General features: G+C 28.4%; 1 pseudogene; it reads right to left on the bottom strand.

Moving 5' to 3' along the window:
• Positions 1-3,580: 3,580 nt before the first annotated feature.
• On the bottom strand, positions 3,581-10,839 carry LOC130933058 (amino acid permease 6-like; annotated as a pseudogene).
• Positions 10,840-17,125: the final 6,286 nt, after the last annotated feature.

Here is a 17,125-nt window from a genome sequence, read left to right as displayed (position 1 = left end):
GGGTATTAAATTAGGTATATGTGTTATAAATGTGTATTAGGTTGTGAATAAATAATTGGAGCTTGAAATTGTGGATATTAGAACTTGGAGGAAGCTAAGCCTAGTGTTTATTGACCTTTTAGGGGGCTATGATTGTTTAGTGAGTTGCCATAATCACTACCGGAAAATTGGTTAAGGTATGATTTAGGTTTCTTGCATTTAATATATAATGTTCTGTGAAAACTTAGGTTAGATGACCATAGGATAAGTTGGAATACAGGTGTATATTTAATGTTTAGTAACTTGCTAATGAACATGTTTGGTTTGGTGCTTGTTGGATAATTGGTGATTTGATTATGTGGTGGAGATTGTTATTATATTGATGTTAGAAAGAAACATAGTTGAGTTGTTGATTATATGATTACAAGTATATTGAAGGAAAACATGATGGAGTTGTTAAAATATGAAATTGTGTAATGTTATTGAATGGTGATTGATGAAATAGTGTAGAGTTGTGTTGAGTTTTGTTGCTGGCATAATGTGTTGGTATTGATAGGTTTGGTAATGAATGGATGGATATTTTGAATGAAAATATGGTTTAAAGAGTTTGCAAAATTTGGTTTGGGGCCGAACTTTGCCGAGGCATAACTTGGCTTCTGAAAGTTGTTTTAAAATGAAAGTTGGGTTCTTGAAGTTTATGCCATTCGAAGAACAGGTGAAAAATATTTTAAATCGAAGAAGTTATAGGTGTTTGAAGATTTGAACCAAAATTGTTTTCTTTCTTTCAATTCTATAGCTTGCTACTGAATCTGATTTAAAAAAAAAAACGTACGTCCACACGTACGCATGGCATGAAATTTTGACGATGCGTACGTGATTGGTCCTATGTGTACGCGTAATGAGCTAGCAAGCATGTCCACACGTACGCGTGACATGAAAAATTCGTCTACGCATACACATGACAAGGGAACGCGTGCGTGAGCTGCATTTTTACTGTAAGAACTTGCTTTTTCACGTAAAACCGTTTTAATAAAATAATTTTAGTGCCCAAAATAGATTCAAAATTTAGAAGTTTTAATTTGAAAATGTAAATGAAAAATTTGATTTCAGTGAATTTTTCTGAGTTGAAAAATATTTTTCTTTCGAAAAGATTTTTGTAAAAATGTGTACTGGCACTTAAGCTGGCAGTACCGGCTCTAAACTATTCAGTACCGTGTATTTTGAAAAATAATATTTTAAAAATTGATTTATTGTTTTGAAAGGAGAAAAATAATTTAGAATTGAAAACCGAACACAAATCTTAAAGGTTTTGGCCCAAAGTGGGCCAAACAGACCAAAAATGCTAACGAGTTGATCCCGGCCCAAACCGGGCCCAAGACCCAACATATATAAGCTCATTTAATGAGCTTTGAACTCATTTTTCCAGCCCTAAGAGAGAGAGGGCCGCGGTTTAAGAGAGAAGGGAAAAGGAAGGGGGTGACGATATTCACCTCCAGTGTAGTCAAGTACATATGACTATTCAAGAAATCTCGAAAGACATCTGTTGATGAACTCAAGAACTCCAAGCTTTTCTCAGAACTCAAGAAATTTTTCTTCTTGGCTTCGCTCAGTTTGGCCTCTGTAGTTTCTCCTTCAGCCTTTAACTTAAAAACCTCACACTAGGCCATCAGTACTTTCCCTCAAGAACCTAGTCCTAGGCCAAGACCGGCTCTACCTTTCTCGCAGTGGCAGCAGCTTAAAGAAGGCTCTGATACGTCCACCTCGCTTAGGCGGCCAGGTCTTCTTCACGGAACAAGTTCTCCGTGCCCGGCAGCAATTGAGAATCGATGAAGAAGCCTGCGTCAAAATTTTTCTCTATCACAATGAAGATATGCTCTGGGCTAGAATTGGATTTCCTTTTCTCGGGGTTAGAGACTATGACCACCTCCTCCTCCTTAACCCGAGCACCCGAAGAATGCTCCACCATCACTGATTTGCCATGGTCAACCCCGCCGGCAGCACTGTGCACGAGGACGGAGCTGGATTGAGGTTGAGATTCAACCTCCGGTTCGTCGGGTTGGGGGATCTTGGCCTGAAGGCTGGGGGAATCGAAGCCGTCATCATCCCCCTCAGGGAAAGAAGTGAGTCATCAAATGACTTAGGCAGGTGTTCCCAGCATCCATTCCAACTACAGGAAAAAAATAAAACCAAGTTATGAAGTCGCTAATTAAACAGTGATATGAAAAACCAGGAAAACGGGAGAATGACAATAGAAAGAATGTGTTTATCTACACAATCTAGACCGGCTTTCCAGTCACCCATTAAGAGATGAGGATTATGGGGGTTAGAGCCAAATATTGCTAGAGACCACCCCTTATGAGGACAGGAGCAAGACGAATGCGCCAGTCGTGAACCTCACGACTTGCATATTAGGGGCACTGTTTTGGCTCAGTCCAACAGCTGAAGGTCCACCGAGCAGACCCACTCTTCATTTGTATGGTGTGACGCCCTGCACGTACTCTAATCTCCTCAACGGATCTTGCTATCTGGCGAAAGTTTTTAACGGGTTGGGCGTTGACGCGAGGAGAGCCCACCCAAGAAGATAGGAATCAAGGAGAGGAACCTATCCGTCTCTCAAGGTACGTCACTACAATCCTAATTAACTACTTCATCGTATGAACTCTTACTTTGACATTGGAGTGTCCTTACAAGTGGCTTCACCCACTGACTAACTGATAACATACTAGTTCGATTTCTCACCTCAGCTCCCGCATTCAGGTCCTAATCTTCACTTCTAACAATTTCTCTTCCACCGATTTAACGAACTATCGAACACAAGTCTAATATGATTCAGACAAATAAAAATTGTCGTAGCTAAAAAATTGGATTTGGATTTAAAAAATTGGTCGAAAATGAGTGAATTGAACGAATCAAAACCTTGTTTTATGTTTAAAAAAGAAAAGAAGAACCAAACCAAAAAATATCAAATAACAAAAGTAGAAGATTGTTTTATGTTAAACAAACAAAACGAAAAAAAAAAATCTCAAATAACCAAACGTTACCTTTGAAGAGGATTTTTATTTCTTAAAAAATTGAAGAATCTAGAGGAGAAAAAGAAATGGTTAAAAACATGAGAAATAATTTGAATCATACCTAAAACCTTTTTCTAACATCATAATGAACTTGGAAAGCTTATCAAGTGTTTAGAGTTTAGATTTGTAAGAGCGGATAGACATTAGTTATTGATTATATAAAAGTTAACTTTAATTTAAAAAAAATATAAATATAAAAAATAAAAGATAAAAATTCAAAAGCAATCACACAGTAATATGTGCTAATTTGGCTTATATTGTCTACATTTAGTTTCAATAACCATTAAATTTTTTACTATATCAAACCGTGTTATAAAATATTTAAAATAGTTTTTTCAAACTCCCTAATCTCAAACTCTCTAAACTCAGATATATATTGATATAAGATATTTTAATATTCGTTTCATAAGTCTTCTTCAGTTAAATTTTTCTCTCAAATCACATATATAAAACAAAAACTTTTGGTATTTTTTCCCTCAAAAAAATAATATATCTATCTTTTGCAAATAAAAAAAGAAATCATAACGGCCACAATCAACTTTTTCTTATTTCATAGGGTATCTGTATATAATTTTACAGCCATGTTGAGGGATTATTCATGGCATACACTTTCCTCTTACGGCCATTTTGGGGATTATTCATGGCATACACTCTCCCCTTAGATGTTGTATCTCTATATCCAAAACCACACTCATTAGACAACAGTACATTCATATAGATTGAAAAAGTTGAAAAAAGGGAGGAGGGTAAAACTTAGCCTGAAACTAAGTATTACTTTTGCATGGATTAAAACAACATTCAAATAAAGGAGTATATACTCAAATAGGTTTCTAAAAAAGTTTTCGTCCTCAAAAAAATTTTATTACATTGAAATCTCTTAACTTAAGAAAAGTAAGATATATAAGTTTTTACGTTATTTAGACATATTTTTTTTAGACAAATAAATTCTTAAAAATATGACAAAAACACTTATTATATATCTTATTTTTATAAAGTTAAAAGATCTTAATGTAATAAAAAGTTTTTGGAAACGAAAATATCGACCTATTTATGTATATACTCAAAATAAAAAGAGGAAGCAGCAAGAAGTATTATTGCTGTGCTTTGAATGGCTGATATTTCTTGAGATCTTGAGCAAGGCCTTGGATGGAACCAGCAGCAGAGATAATAGAAACAATCAAGCAAACCCAACTCAAGATCTTGAGCCAAACCCAAGTGAAGGAAAACCTCTCCATCTTTGACTGCTTAATGTACATCTCAATTGGAAAGTAAACGGTTAAAGGCCAGAAAGAGAGTGATCCAATGAGGCCCAAGAAGTCATTGAAGAATGGGAATATCATAGCTACCACTGCTGTGATTATGACGTATGTTGTTCTCCATAAAACTCTGAACAAGTTCACGTTTAAGCTTCCCAAAACGGGAACGTTCAAAGAATGCTCTGTGTTTATGATTTTGCTTTCTGGCCATCTTGATTTGCTTGAGCTCTCTACGAATCCGAATATGGGTTGCACGAACACCTGCCCATGCAAAATAATCATTATCATGGATACAACGCTCTATAACTCACTTTTAAAAATGTGGCTAAAAGCATTAATTTATAGTCGAAACTCAGGTGTAGTCAACTTTACGTGAAGTTGATAGCTAAGAGCCGTTAGATGAAAATTTAGTCAAATCAATCAAATTATTTATTAACTCTTAGTTATTAACTTCACGTGAAGTCGACTGCACTTGAGTTTTCACTTTAATTTATTTAAAACATGTTAGTCTTTTTAAACGGTTTCTTTTTTATAAGTCACGATTTTAAATTGCTGTGAGTAAATCAATATTTAGGTTTAGCTAATATATGTCTAAATACGTTAAAAACTTAAAATTTTTATATTTTTAACGAAATTTTTTGTATTTGTAAATTTAACATGTGTCCTTAAAGTACAATATAAATAAATCTTAAATATTTTTATGAGAAGATATTTTTGACATTTTTATCGAAATAAGTGCCAAACTATCAATAATTAAATGCCATGCATCGAAAATAACAAGTTAAATTAGCGATAAAAAATTTACATATAGTTGTTTGTATATAAAGTTAATAATTAAAAATTGTTAGATGATAATTTAGTCAAATATATTAAATTATCTAATAACTTTTATGTATTAATTTTGCATAAAAATAAATAAAAGTAAATATTTTTCTAAATTAATAATAAGTATATAGATACAAAAGAAGATATATACACTACCTTTTATATATCTCTTTATCTTTGGTATTAAAAGTGGTCAAAGAAGAATAATGACTATATTATCATCTTATTAAAAATTATAAATATAATAATAAAAATAATTATTTTTAATATTAGATAATTAAGTAAGTATAGCATGTGTTAAATTACCTGGTATGCCCCAATTAGGTGAATAGCTATGCAGATATTGGCAAAGTCAATTAGCCAAAAGGGCTCATAGAAACCGAAGCCTGTGAGGAAATTTCCTGGAGCATCATTTCCAAATGCTGCATAACCTAAGGTCCCACATAGCACATAAAATAGTGTTGTTGTTAAAATGCCTATCAAACTTGCTCTCTTCATTACTCTGTTCTCCGGAGGGCTTGATTTCAGGGTATCCTGCAACAGTAATTAATTAAATTGATCATTGTTAGAACTTGCTTAGTTTGTGTTTTTATTTTTAGTATTTTTAATTTTTGGAATTGTATAAAATAAAAATTGAGGAATAAAAATAAAAAACAAAATTTTATTGTTTTTGTAAAATAAAAAAATAAAAGTACTGAAAATAAAATTAAAAGACATTTTCTCAAATCAAATAAATCATTAGAGAGGCTCTCCACCGTAATAAGTATGTAACTATTGATGAATAAAATGTTTGAGTTCAACAAATAAATAGATCTTTTAAATTTTTTTTTAATTTTAAATTCTAAATAATTATATGATTAAAAAATAGTTTTATAATAAAAAAATTAACTAATATTAATTTATTAAAAATTAGTTCTTTATATAATTTTAGTTTACTGTCATATCACTATAAATGAGTTATTCCGCCACCATTAATAAACAATGCGGCATTTTATTCTAAAAAGTGTGACTTTTGAAGAAAATGCTACACTTTATACGGAAAGGCCACGCTTCAGCATCGTGGCTTATAATAAATTCTTGGTCTATGATCTATTAGTTATAGAGAATGGAACCTAATTCCCTCAAATTATTTTGTTTTTCTCTCCCACATTTATTTGTTTCTTACAAAATTTTATAAAAGTAATTTTAAAATGATGATTTATAGAGAATGGAACCTAATTCTCTCAAATTATATTTCTTTTTCAAATTTTTTAACACTGAACTATATTTTTTTATGTTTATTTGTTAAATAAAAAACAAAAAACAACTAAACAAACTCGTTAACCGCTAGTAAATAATTATGAGAAATGTTAAAAGGTTATTAAAATTTATTATTTTTATTATTAATTAATTATTAATATTTAAAAATTGAGGTAAAATATATTATTAGATTTTTAAATTAAAAAAATTAAATTTATTACTAAAAATAATGGTTAAAATAATAAATTTTAATGATTTTTTAGGATTTCTTTAATTATAATAAGGAACACTGTGTTGGGACAAAATTTGCCTTTGGCATCTTTCCTATAGATAACTATTATCTTTCCAGTACCCAAGGAAAATAAACTAGAGATAGATAAAAGAGTGAAGATGACAAAGAATCCTAGGTTTTGATCTGATAAGAATATATACCAATTGTCTTTATTTGATTTTGATGGATCAGAACTAGTGAAGTTCATCATCACTTCATCATACTTGGGTAAGGTTCATTTAATCAACGAAAGTATATATGGACATTATATTTAATAAACAATCATGCAAAATGTATATTAAAATTAATCACTAATATAAAATATATATTTAAATAAAATAACATATATTTATACTTAATATTTTTGTTTAACAAAATATATATCTCACATACCAACAAAGCAATTATTTGTCCTATTTGTTTGGGTATTTGTTCTAACTTCTACATGAAAGAATATTCTTTATTATTAGAAACGTTTAATTCAAGGTAAGATTCTACGTTATCTCTATATACTCCTTGCAATAGGATCATAAGACTTGTTTGAGTGGATTTATTTTAAGTTAAAAAATTAAAATAATGTTGTATTATATAATGAATATTATTGTCTTATTTTAAAAATAAATTAGATCAAATTTTTGACCGATTGGACAACGTGGGGTCAATGGACAACATTAGTTCACACTTCTCATGAAATAATCATGCAGGAGAATACGAAATCTATAGACTATAATAATATTAAAAGAAAAAGAAAATATAAAATATAATAATATTACAACAAAAGAACAGTGGTCAAAATCAGTAGTTAGTTGCTTGTTGAATCCAATTTTAATTAAGTAGGTCATCATGCATTTAATTTCAACCAATGTTGTCTTAACTAATAATATTAGAGTAATACTAGCTAAACAATGATTATCTTGAACAATATGAACAACTACCAATTAAATAAAAATATACTATACTTTAATTTAATATTATTAATTAAATTTATTCTTTTAAATTTTAACCCTATTAATTCACATTGTTTACACATTATTTAAAAAAATTATTGGTTACCTATACTTTTTCATAATATTATTTGTCCTTTGTTTAAGTTCTAGCATGCATCACGTTACGTTGAATTAGATTCTCCTGAAGAAAAACTTGGGCCCATTTTTAATTTCTCACCTTTGTCACAATATTGAATTACAAAATACTATAAAAAAATATTGAATTACATAATATCATTATCACTAGCAGTGTAGCACTATGTGTAGTATTCGGGTATAGCTTCTTCCATAAATACACGTAACGTAAGGTTTCCAACTATCCAACACGCTTTAATACAATACAGATAATATAAATCTATACCTAAACAATAGTAATAATAAATAAATAAATAAATAATTTAATTTTTATACAGGTTAATAATGTAGATATAATAAATTGTGTATTGCATTGTGATATTAGTAAAAATAATTAATTTTAAAAAATTACTTAAAAAGAATTTAAACTAATAAATCTAATTGAATGGTCTAAAAACTTTTATGTTATCAGTCAATTAAAATTAAACTCATAAATAAATAAATAAAAGAAATAAATATTGTTGCTTGCCTGTATCTCAATAAGCACATTAGAAAAAGCATAAGCGAAGGCAATGTCACCAATAGCCTGAAACATCCTCCAAACCTTCTCTGTTGCTGTAACATCCACCCCAACTTCCACCCCTGTTAGTGATGTCCGTACATGATTACTACCACCTGAAACACATTCCAAAATTACATTCATCCAAATACATATGTAATATTTTTTTTTTACAAGATATCATGAAATTATTTTTTTCAGAAATTTACACTAACAAAAAATATATATAAATAATTATATTTCTAACATGTTTATAAAAATAAAAATTTCTTTAGATTTTATTTTTTTTTTAAAATTTGTGTTATACTAATTTTTTTTTCTTTTGGGATCTAACAAGGATCCAACATTAGGGTAGTATTTGTTTTTCGAGACTAAAATTGAAACTGGGAGCTTAGAAATTAGTATTGTGTTTGGTAGTTAAAGACTGGAACTAAAATTTTAATTTTAAAACATAATTTCAATCTTTTTAATACTTTTAAAAAGTAGAAATAGAAAAGACTATAATTTTTAGGATTGAAAACTGAAATTTTAATATCATTTCTTTCAAAAAAAATACTCTTAATTAACATTTTAAATTCCAAATCTATATCTCAATTTTTATATATATTTGTCTTAAACCAAATATGATACTTAAACATATCTCGGTCTAGTACATTTTATACTAAAAATAATATCTGTCTTTCAATCTCAGTTTTCATTTCAAACATAACCTAAAATTTTTAATAAAAAATTATTTTTTTAAAAAAAAATTAAACTAATAAAAAATATATAAATAATTATATCTCTAATATAATAACTACAAAAAAGTATAACGTTATTATGCTTGCCTGCGACTTTGGCTATAGAGAGGCCGAGGCCGATTGAAGAATAAGCGAAGGACATAACTGCCGCAACGATGGAGAGCCATGAGAGCTTATGGAAGTTTGGTATTTGGCTAAGAACAATTTGGATGCACGCAAAAATTATCATAAAAGGGTTGTTTGATATGTAGCACTTGTCTTCATGTCCATGTTTGTGAAAGCAGTTCGATCTTTTTACCGCCCTGAAATAATGTATGATGTCACATGATACGTATGTCAAGTATAATTAATTTAAGCGCTTAATTTCTTCTTTAAATTAATAATAAAGTCAAAAGTTGTTGATGAAACTTACACCATACTAATTGATTGATTGTTTGATTAAAAAAATTGTTTTCATTTTTTTTACTAAATAATAAAGTAAAGTGATTAAAGCATTTTCTGAAAAGATGAATGTTTTTATCAAAATAAAATAATATTTGATATATTCGAGAAAAAGTTCTAAAACTTCTCAACTATACTCAAAAGAGCTGCTTTGTTGAATACCTCCAACCAAAAAAAAAAACTTAAATAGAAGCAAGTACTATTTAAATTAAAAATAGTACTAGAAAATTAATTTTTTTCGATTAACATAAGTTAATTTTTTTTAATTTGTTTTGTTTTTCTTAAATTATAAAAATCTTAAATCATAAATAATGAATTTTAAATTTTAAATTCTTTAAAAAATAAAAATTTATTAAATTTTACAAAATTAATTAATATTAACTAATTAAAAGAAAATAATATTATCAGAATTTATTATTTTTTACTATCAATATTTAAAAAAGTGGGTTAATATTTCTGACAAAAATATGTCATTCAATTACTAAACTAAAAGAACTAAATTAATAGTTAAACAGGATGACAAAAAAAATAAATTCTGACAATGCTCTAATATTTCTCAATTAAATATTAACTTTTTATACTTTCTATTAAATTAAAAAACTCAAATTATTAATAATATTTAACTTGAACACGATGAATGACTGGAAAGACTTTTAGTAAAACAAATAATAGTTTTACATTTAATAATATATATTATGTATTATTTTTCCCTTGTGGTGGTTGTTACCTAAGGAAGCTTTGACAACATGAGAGTAAGTGTAGTTGCGATTGCCATGAACAGGGTCTGGGGTGCGATAGCAATCAGCAAGAAGAGTGGAAGTGAAATATGTTATAAAAGAAAACGCAAACAGCACCGCCGGACCGGCTATCCAACCCATCTGCGCTATCGCCCATGCAAGCGACAGAACTCCAGATCCAATCACTGCTGTTATTATGTGCGCGCTCGCCGTTATCCATGTCCCTGAAATTCATACCAACAAATAAATCCATCTTTTTTATTTTGTTTGCATTTTGTTGGATTTAATCAGAATTGAATTCTAAATTTTTTTCAAAAACTTAAAGTAATAGGAAGAGATATATGAATAATTATATCTCTAGTAAATAATAAATTGTGCTGCATAAAAAACTTATTTTTAATAATTCATCTCATTTTAGTATATATGAACCATTCTACCTGTTCTTTTAATTCGTCCGTCGTCATCAAAGTTTTTGCCTGCATCTCCAAAAGCTTCCGGCGTTTCTATATACATGCTGTTCTTCTCAGATGCAGTTGCCATCTTCAATTCCTTTCCTCTCTCACAATGGAAAAGATCAGGGGCAGAAAGAACTCTATTTTGTATTTGTTGGTGTTTGGTATATGGAACAGATATATAGTAAAAGGAAAACTATGATAGTTTGAGAAGTAGAAAAGAGAGTGACTTCTTAAATAGAGAAAAATGAGAGAATAAGAGAATATACAGTCAAAGTGGGCGGAAAATGATGCGTCGCTTGGGCGGCACATGTAATTCACAATTTACTGAAAAAGTTTTTTTACACAATCCAAACATTTATTATCAATTGCATGTCATTAATTTTTCATTACTTTATAAATGGCAATATTCAATATAGTTGCGAAGTCGACACTAATATGAATACAAAATACGAATTTACACTCTGTATTAATTAATTTAGGTTTGAATTCTTGTGTTGTAACAAACGATTTTGTTCTGAGATGAATTAGTTATCAAATACGCATCAATTAATTTTTTACTTTATTAATTTACTAATTTTTTTTATTTTAAAAAAGAAAAAGTATATGGAGACAATGAAAATACTAAATAATATAAACAATGAATATATTAGATGTTCAATTCAATATGTATGCAGATGATTATGTTAATTATTCTTAATTGGATACTTATTTTTTTATTCGATTTACTCATATATAATTAATGATGGTTGGATGTTTAATTTATTAAGTGTACAGGTGATTATCCTAGTATTAAGGTTCAAAAAGTAATTTGGGGATGAAATATTTTTTTACTTTATTGGTTAATTTTAGAATTTATTGTTCATATTGTTTAAAAAAGTTATTGTTTACTTAGTAAATCCGTCTAAAAAATCTTAAACTACAAAATTTGACATGTTAAAAAATATATATAGATGAAATTTAATTTTTTGTAAGATATATATATAATATAAAGTAACTTTTAATATTTTGTTCATATTAAAATATAAATTATTATTTTTAATTATATAAAATGTTTAAAATAATTTTTTATTTTAATAAATAATAATATATATTATTTTTAAATTTATTTTAAAAATACGTATTAAAAATAACAACTCCACTACGTTACCAACACCATTTCTGCCAACATCTGCCAACTCTTATTTATAATTGTATTTAATAGAAGTGTCTTTGTGGATGTGTCTAATAAAAATGTCTTTTTTATAATTGTGTTTAATAAAAGTGTCTTTATAGATATATTTTTTGGATGTGTCTCTTTATATATGTGTTTAAAATATAATAACTAATTATTGTTGGCAATAAGTTGACAGATAATATGTTGGTATCCTATACTTTTCCTAAAAATAAAATTGAATATATTGTCATGATAATATTTAAATCTATATAAATATAAAAAATATATTTTTATTTTTTTCAAAAATATAGTAAAAAAAAGTGTCTTGTAAAAAATGCATACAACAGCTTAGTGAAATGTACAAGCTCCATAGTTCGGTACAAAAAGTCGATTATTAGATAAAGGCCAAATAAAAAAAGCAGAGTAGAGTTAAATGGCAAAAGAAAATTGAAAAGGTGATAATGGGCAGAGTTAGGAGCTAAAATTCAGATAATTGAAGGGTTGAAGGCGAGGGATTTCTTAGTATGGTTATGAACCATTGAAGGTGGCAAATAATTCTGGTGTGGGTGTGGACCCCACACATACTTCTTTGTGAATTTTGGTTTAACTCCATCCATTTGGAAAATTGATTCTATTTTAGCTACTGATTGATTATGGGTTTTATTTTTCTAGCCACTACGCAAATGGCCCTGCCTTTCTACTTTGATTCCCTCATATTGGATAAAAAGAATAATAACTTCATTTAAATATCTAAGAGTAGCTGTGTTAAGGAAGATTTTTCAGAAAAAAAAATAAAATATGGGTTGTCTATAAAATTTTTAAAATGTTTAAAATTATTATTATAATTTAATTGATCTAATTTTATCTTTGATATTTTAAATAAATTTCATTTTTATTATTACTATTAAATTTTAACCATTAATAGTTATTCAATTTTTTTTTTACAATTTTTTCTTTTATCATAGTCTCTTATTTTAATCCAAATCATACGTCACTTTCATTATCTTCGTCGAGAAAAACTTAAAAGATAAAAGAAATTATTATTTTTGACAAATACTTTTAGTTATTGGTTCAATTTTTTTTATATAATAATCCAATAACATAATTTTAGTTCAATTTTTAAATAGAATAAACTATTATTTTTGTTCATAAATATTTTAAATACAGACAAAATTATTCACAAAAAATTAAAACTAAAATTATACTAATAAAAGATAGAGATCGAATAATAAAACTATTTAAACACTATAAAATTATTTAAAATTTTCAAATTACTCATTTCTCTAATCTAATTTATTCCCAAATTTTCACTTATATACTCTTCCTATCCCACCCTACTTAGCCTGTAACCACCACATCTTCCCACCTCTAACCCAAACAAATTGCAAAAAGAGTTCAAGTAGTGAATTTTATGATGCAATATTTCTTCTTCTCTTCCCACAATCTCATTTTTTTCCAATCCATTTCAACTCATCAAAACAAAATTCATGCTAAGATAAAAATCAAAACTAATAGCACCTCAAAAATAAGATCAACCACATGATAGTGATTAGTCTCTGCTACTCCTAATCATTCTCTTATTTCTTTCCACAATTTTATCTATATATTCCACCTCTCCTATTAATAAAACTGTGAAAAAATAAAAAAAAAGATAAAAATTTTTATTGTGTTATTGTAATTTGAGAGAAAAATATTATTCATTTATACTAATTACTAAATTAATTTTAAATTTTAAAATAAATTAAAATAACCAGAATCTCTAGATAATTCTACCAGAGAAAGATAAGCATAATTAGCTTAAAAAAATAAGTATAACAAATTTTTTGCTTCTAGAAAAAAAAAAGATAAGATAACAAATAAAAATAAAATAAGAATTTAATATGCTACCGCAAGTTGGTGGATGAAAATATCAATAATCCACAACTTGGATAAGTTCCGATGAAATGGTTGAGGAAGATACATGCAGTACGGTAATGCAAAAACATAAAAGGAGATGTTGTGTTTAAGGGAGAAAGAGCAAGCTTCAGAGAGCGCGTAGAGCGATAAGAGTGATCTTCAGATGGCGTGTAAAGAGTGATAAGAGACAGAGTGGCAGGACGCATAGAGCACGATAAGAGAGATGGTGCGTAGAGCGCGATAAGAGTGCAGATAGAACTGCTAAAATAGAATGCAGACAGAATTGTCAGAAGAAGGCGCAAACGAAACTGTCGAAAAAAAGCACAGACGACATTGCGGGAAGGAAGCGCAGATAAGAGAGAGGGTACGTATAGTAGAGCGCGATAAGGAAGAGGGGAGGGGGCGCATAGAGAGCGATAATTTGAGTCCATTAGTATCAGAAGGATAAGACAAAAAGGATGCATTATTTGGTGAGGTGAGAAAGCATCAAATCAGTAGCAATAACGGAAATATTTTATTGGTAATAAAGAAGCATGGTGATTTCTCACCAAAAAGATGATAGCTTATGTATCCTCTTCAAATAGGATACCATGACTTTGATACCATAATAAAATTGTGAAAGAATAAGAAGAAAAAAGATGAAAATTTTTTTATTGTGTTGTTGTTGTGGTTTGAGAGAACAATGCCAGATTAGGAGTGGTAAACGATCTCATCGAGGGAGTATGATTCTGTGGAGAGAGGATTGGTGTTGAAAGGGATGTAGCAGGCTGAGAAGAAGTTGTCGTTGGTGTTGTTGTTGCGAGTTTTGTCATGGATATTCTTGTCGGCTGGGCGACATTGCTTTGGGGAGGGGGCCGGTAGAGGAGGAGCTATGATTAGTTGTGAGGGGATGGTGAGGTGGGATAGGTGATGGCAAACTAACAGTGGCTACAGATTGTAGTGGGAAGAAGATGTGGGTGAAAATTTGAGATTAGGTTATGTTAAAAAAAAGAGTAATTTAAAAATTTTGAATTATTTTGTAGCATTTGATCTTAGTATGTCATCAATTGAATTTCATCTTTTTATGGGTATAATTTTAGTTTTAACTTTTTTTTTGTGTGAATAATTTTGTCAATGTTTAAAACATTTGTGGATAAAAATAATAGTTTACTTATTTTAAATATTACTAACTAACTACTAGTTAAAAATAATAAATTCAAATGGACGTATTTTTTTATTGACATTTATGTTTTTAAATTAATATAAAATAAATAAATAATTAACTTAAAAGTAGTAAATATCAATAATATATACAAGTAGTAAATTGAATCAAACTGATTTGATTTACTATATATGTGATAGTTTTAGCACTATATTAACTAATTCAAATTCAATATTTTCGATTTATATAGATATATGAAACATTACTAATTCAAATCTTTTTAATTTGATTTAGTACTAAAAGACCTAAATTAAATTTATTGAATTCAATTTATATAAATATACAAATAAAGACATACATATAACGCTATTTGTTTTGAAACTTTCGTGTAATATTAGTATGTTTTTGGTTTATGTATATATAACCCTTAGCCTCATCTTTCAAATAAAAAATAGGAAAAGTCTAGGGGACCAGCAGTTTTATTGAATTTTGGCCAGCATGTAACCAGCAGAGAAAAGTGAGCCATTGGATGAAATTTTACACCAATCTCACACCATCAAATCATCATTGATGGCTAGTTGATGGCTAACAATCACAAAAATTGCTGGCCCCCTAGCATTGCTCTAAAAAATAAATAAACTTCATTGCTATATTATTTCTCATGTCGATACTTTCATGCATCAACATTTTCTTTTTCACCATCATGGCGCCACCTCTCCTACCTACACACAGAGATCTGCGAAATTTCCACAAAAGAAAAATTTATTAAAATTTTCTTATTTATAGTAGTTATAAATTACTATGTTGGATATTTAAATTGTATTGGATATTTACAAGTCTCCCCACAGAGACATATAGCATAGTCACATGTAAATTTTAATTTGTAAATTTTAAATTACATTTAAGATTTGTTCTGCAAAGAATGTCATGACATCTCTTTCCGTTGACAAGAACTCAAGATTTGTATGTAACATTAACAGTTTCAAGTAATGCCAAAGCATGCCTCATCACTTCCAAATGAAAGCAAAACTATTTATTACTAGCTACAAGCCTACAACACTTTTCTATTTTGTATTTTTCTTGAGAGCCCTTTGAGGAGCACCTAGGACAGTAAGATAGGAAATAGGATGATCAAGTGTGTTAATCAACTTCTGACATACAAAAACCAACAACCTTTGTTTTCTACTGTCACAAGAGACTAAGCAAGTTGTCACATTATTGGCCATCTCATAGCAAGGAATAGGTCTCTGCTTAAGTACGTACATGTCAAATTTTTAGGATAGGAACCAACAATAATATCCCTTTGGCTAATCTCCTTTTAAACAGTTTTTTTGGGTTTTTTTTTTTGTGCTCATTAGTGATGCATTGAACATGTGAACAAGTAACGTTTTCTTGCTATCCATTTAGCTACAAAATTAGATGGATTTTAAGAGAATCTTTTTCTTCATTAATATTGTCTATGTTGGTAATAAGTCGTATGTATTGGATAAGGTTGAATACTTTTTTTTTTTTTAAATTGGTTTAAAATGGTATATACCATTGAGTAAGTTTTATTTATTTTTTAATTTTTATTCTAAAATTATCTGGATGTACAGTTAGGATAAAGTTAATTATTTACACTGTTTAAATATCTTTTCATTTAAGATTAGTTATTTAAATTATTTTAATATTAAATTTGACATAAAATATACTTTATCAATTGAAAATAATCACATTTACTTTATATATTTTTATACGTACATATATATTAACTTGTACTTTTTTTCTCCTAAAATTTTTGTATTCCGTCCATATTTTAAAAATTTGAAAGAAATGATGACCTAATAATATACTATTTAAAGTTTTTATGTACTATTAAATATAATACATGTAGTTTAATTCATATTATTGTCTTCTTTTATAAAATAAAAATTTAATTTCACACCTCAATTAGAAAAATGTGTGTACTGTAATATTCAAACACTTTGAATATATAGTATATATGCTAAATATAGATTTTTTTTTATCTTCTATATTTTTATCTGTGGAGGAGGCTATTGTCACATTTTATGGCTAATGCTACTCGCGTTTTGTTGTTATTATTTCTAAAATGTCTTCGTTAATGTAAGTTAATCACTTTGTCTATTGTCGTTACCCTATTTTAGTAGTGAAATGTTCTTACTTTTTTTTAGCTGAGTTTGTTTATATGTTGTATTTGGAATTCATATTATTGAGTAGGAATTGTTTAATTTATACAATTTAGAGGAAGATGAATTAGTAACTCCATGTCCCTTCCTGCATTAGATTAATGAACATGACAAT

This window comes from Arachis stenosperma, chromosome 6 (assembly GCF_014773155.1).
Source record: "Arachis stenosperma cultivar V10309 chromosome 6, arast.V10309.gnm1.PFL2, whole genome shotgun sequence".
Lineage (NCBI taxonomy): Eukaryota > Viridiplantae > Streptophyta > Magnoliopsida > Fabales > Fabaceae > Arachis > Arachis stenosperma.
This window is presented reverse-complemented; position numbering and strand designations above follow the sequence as displayed.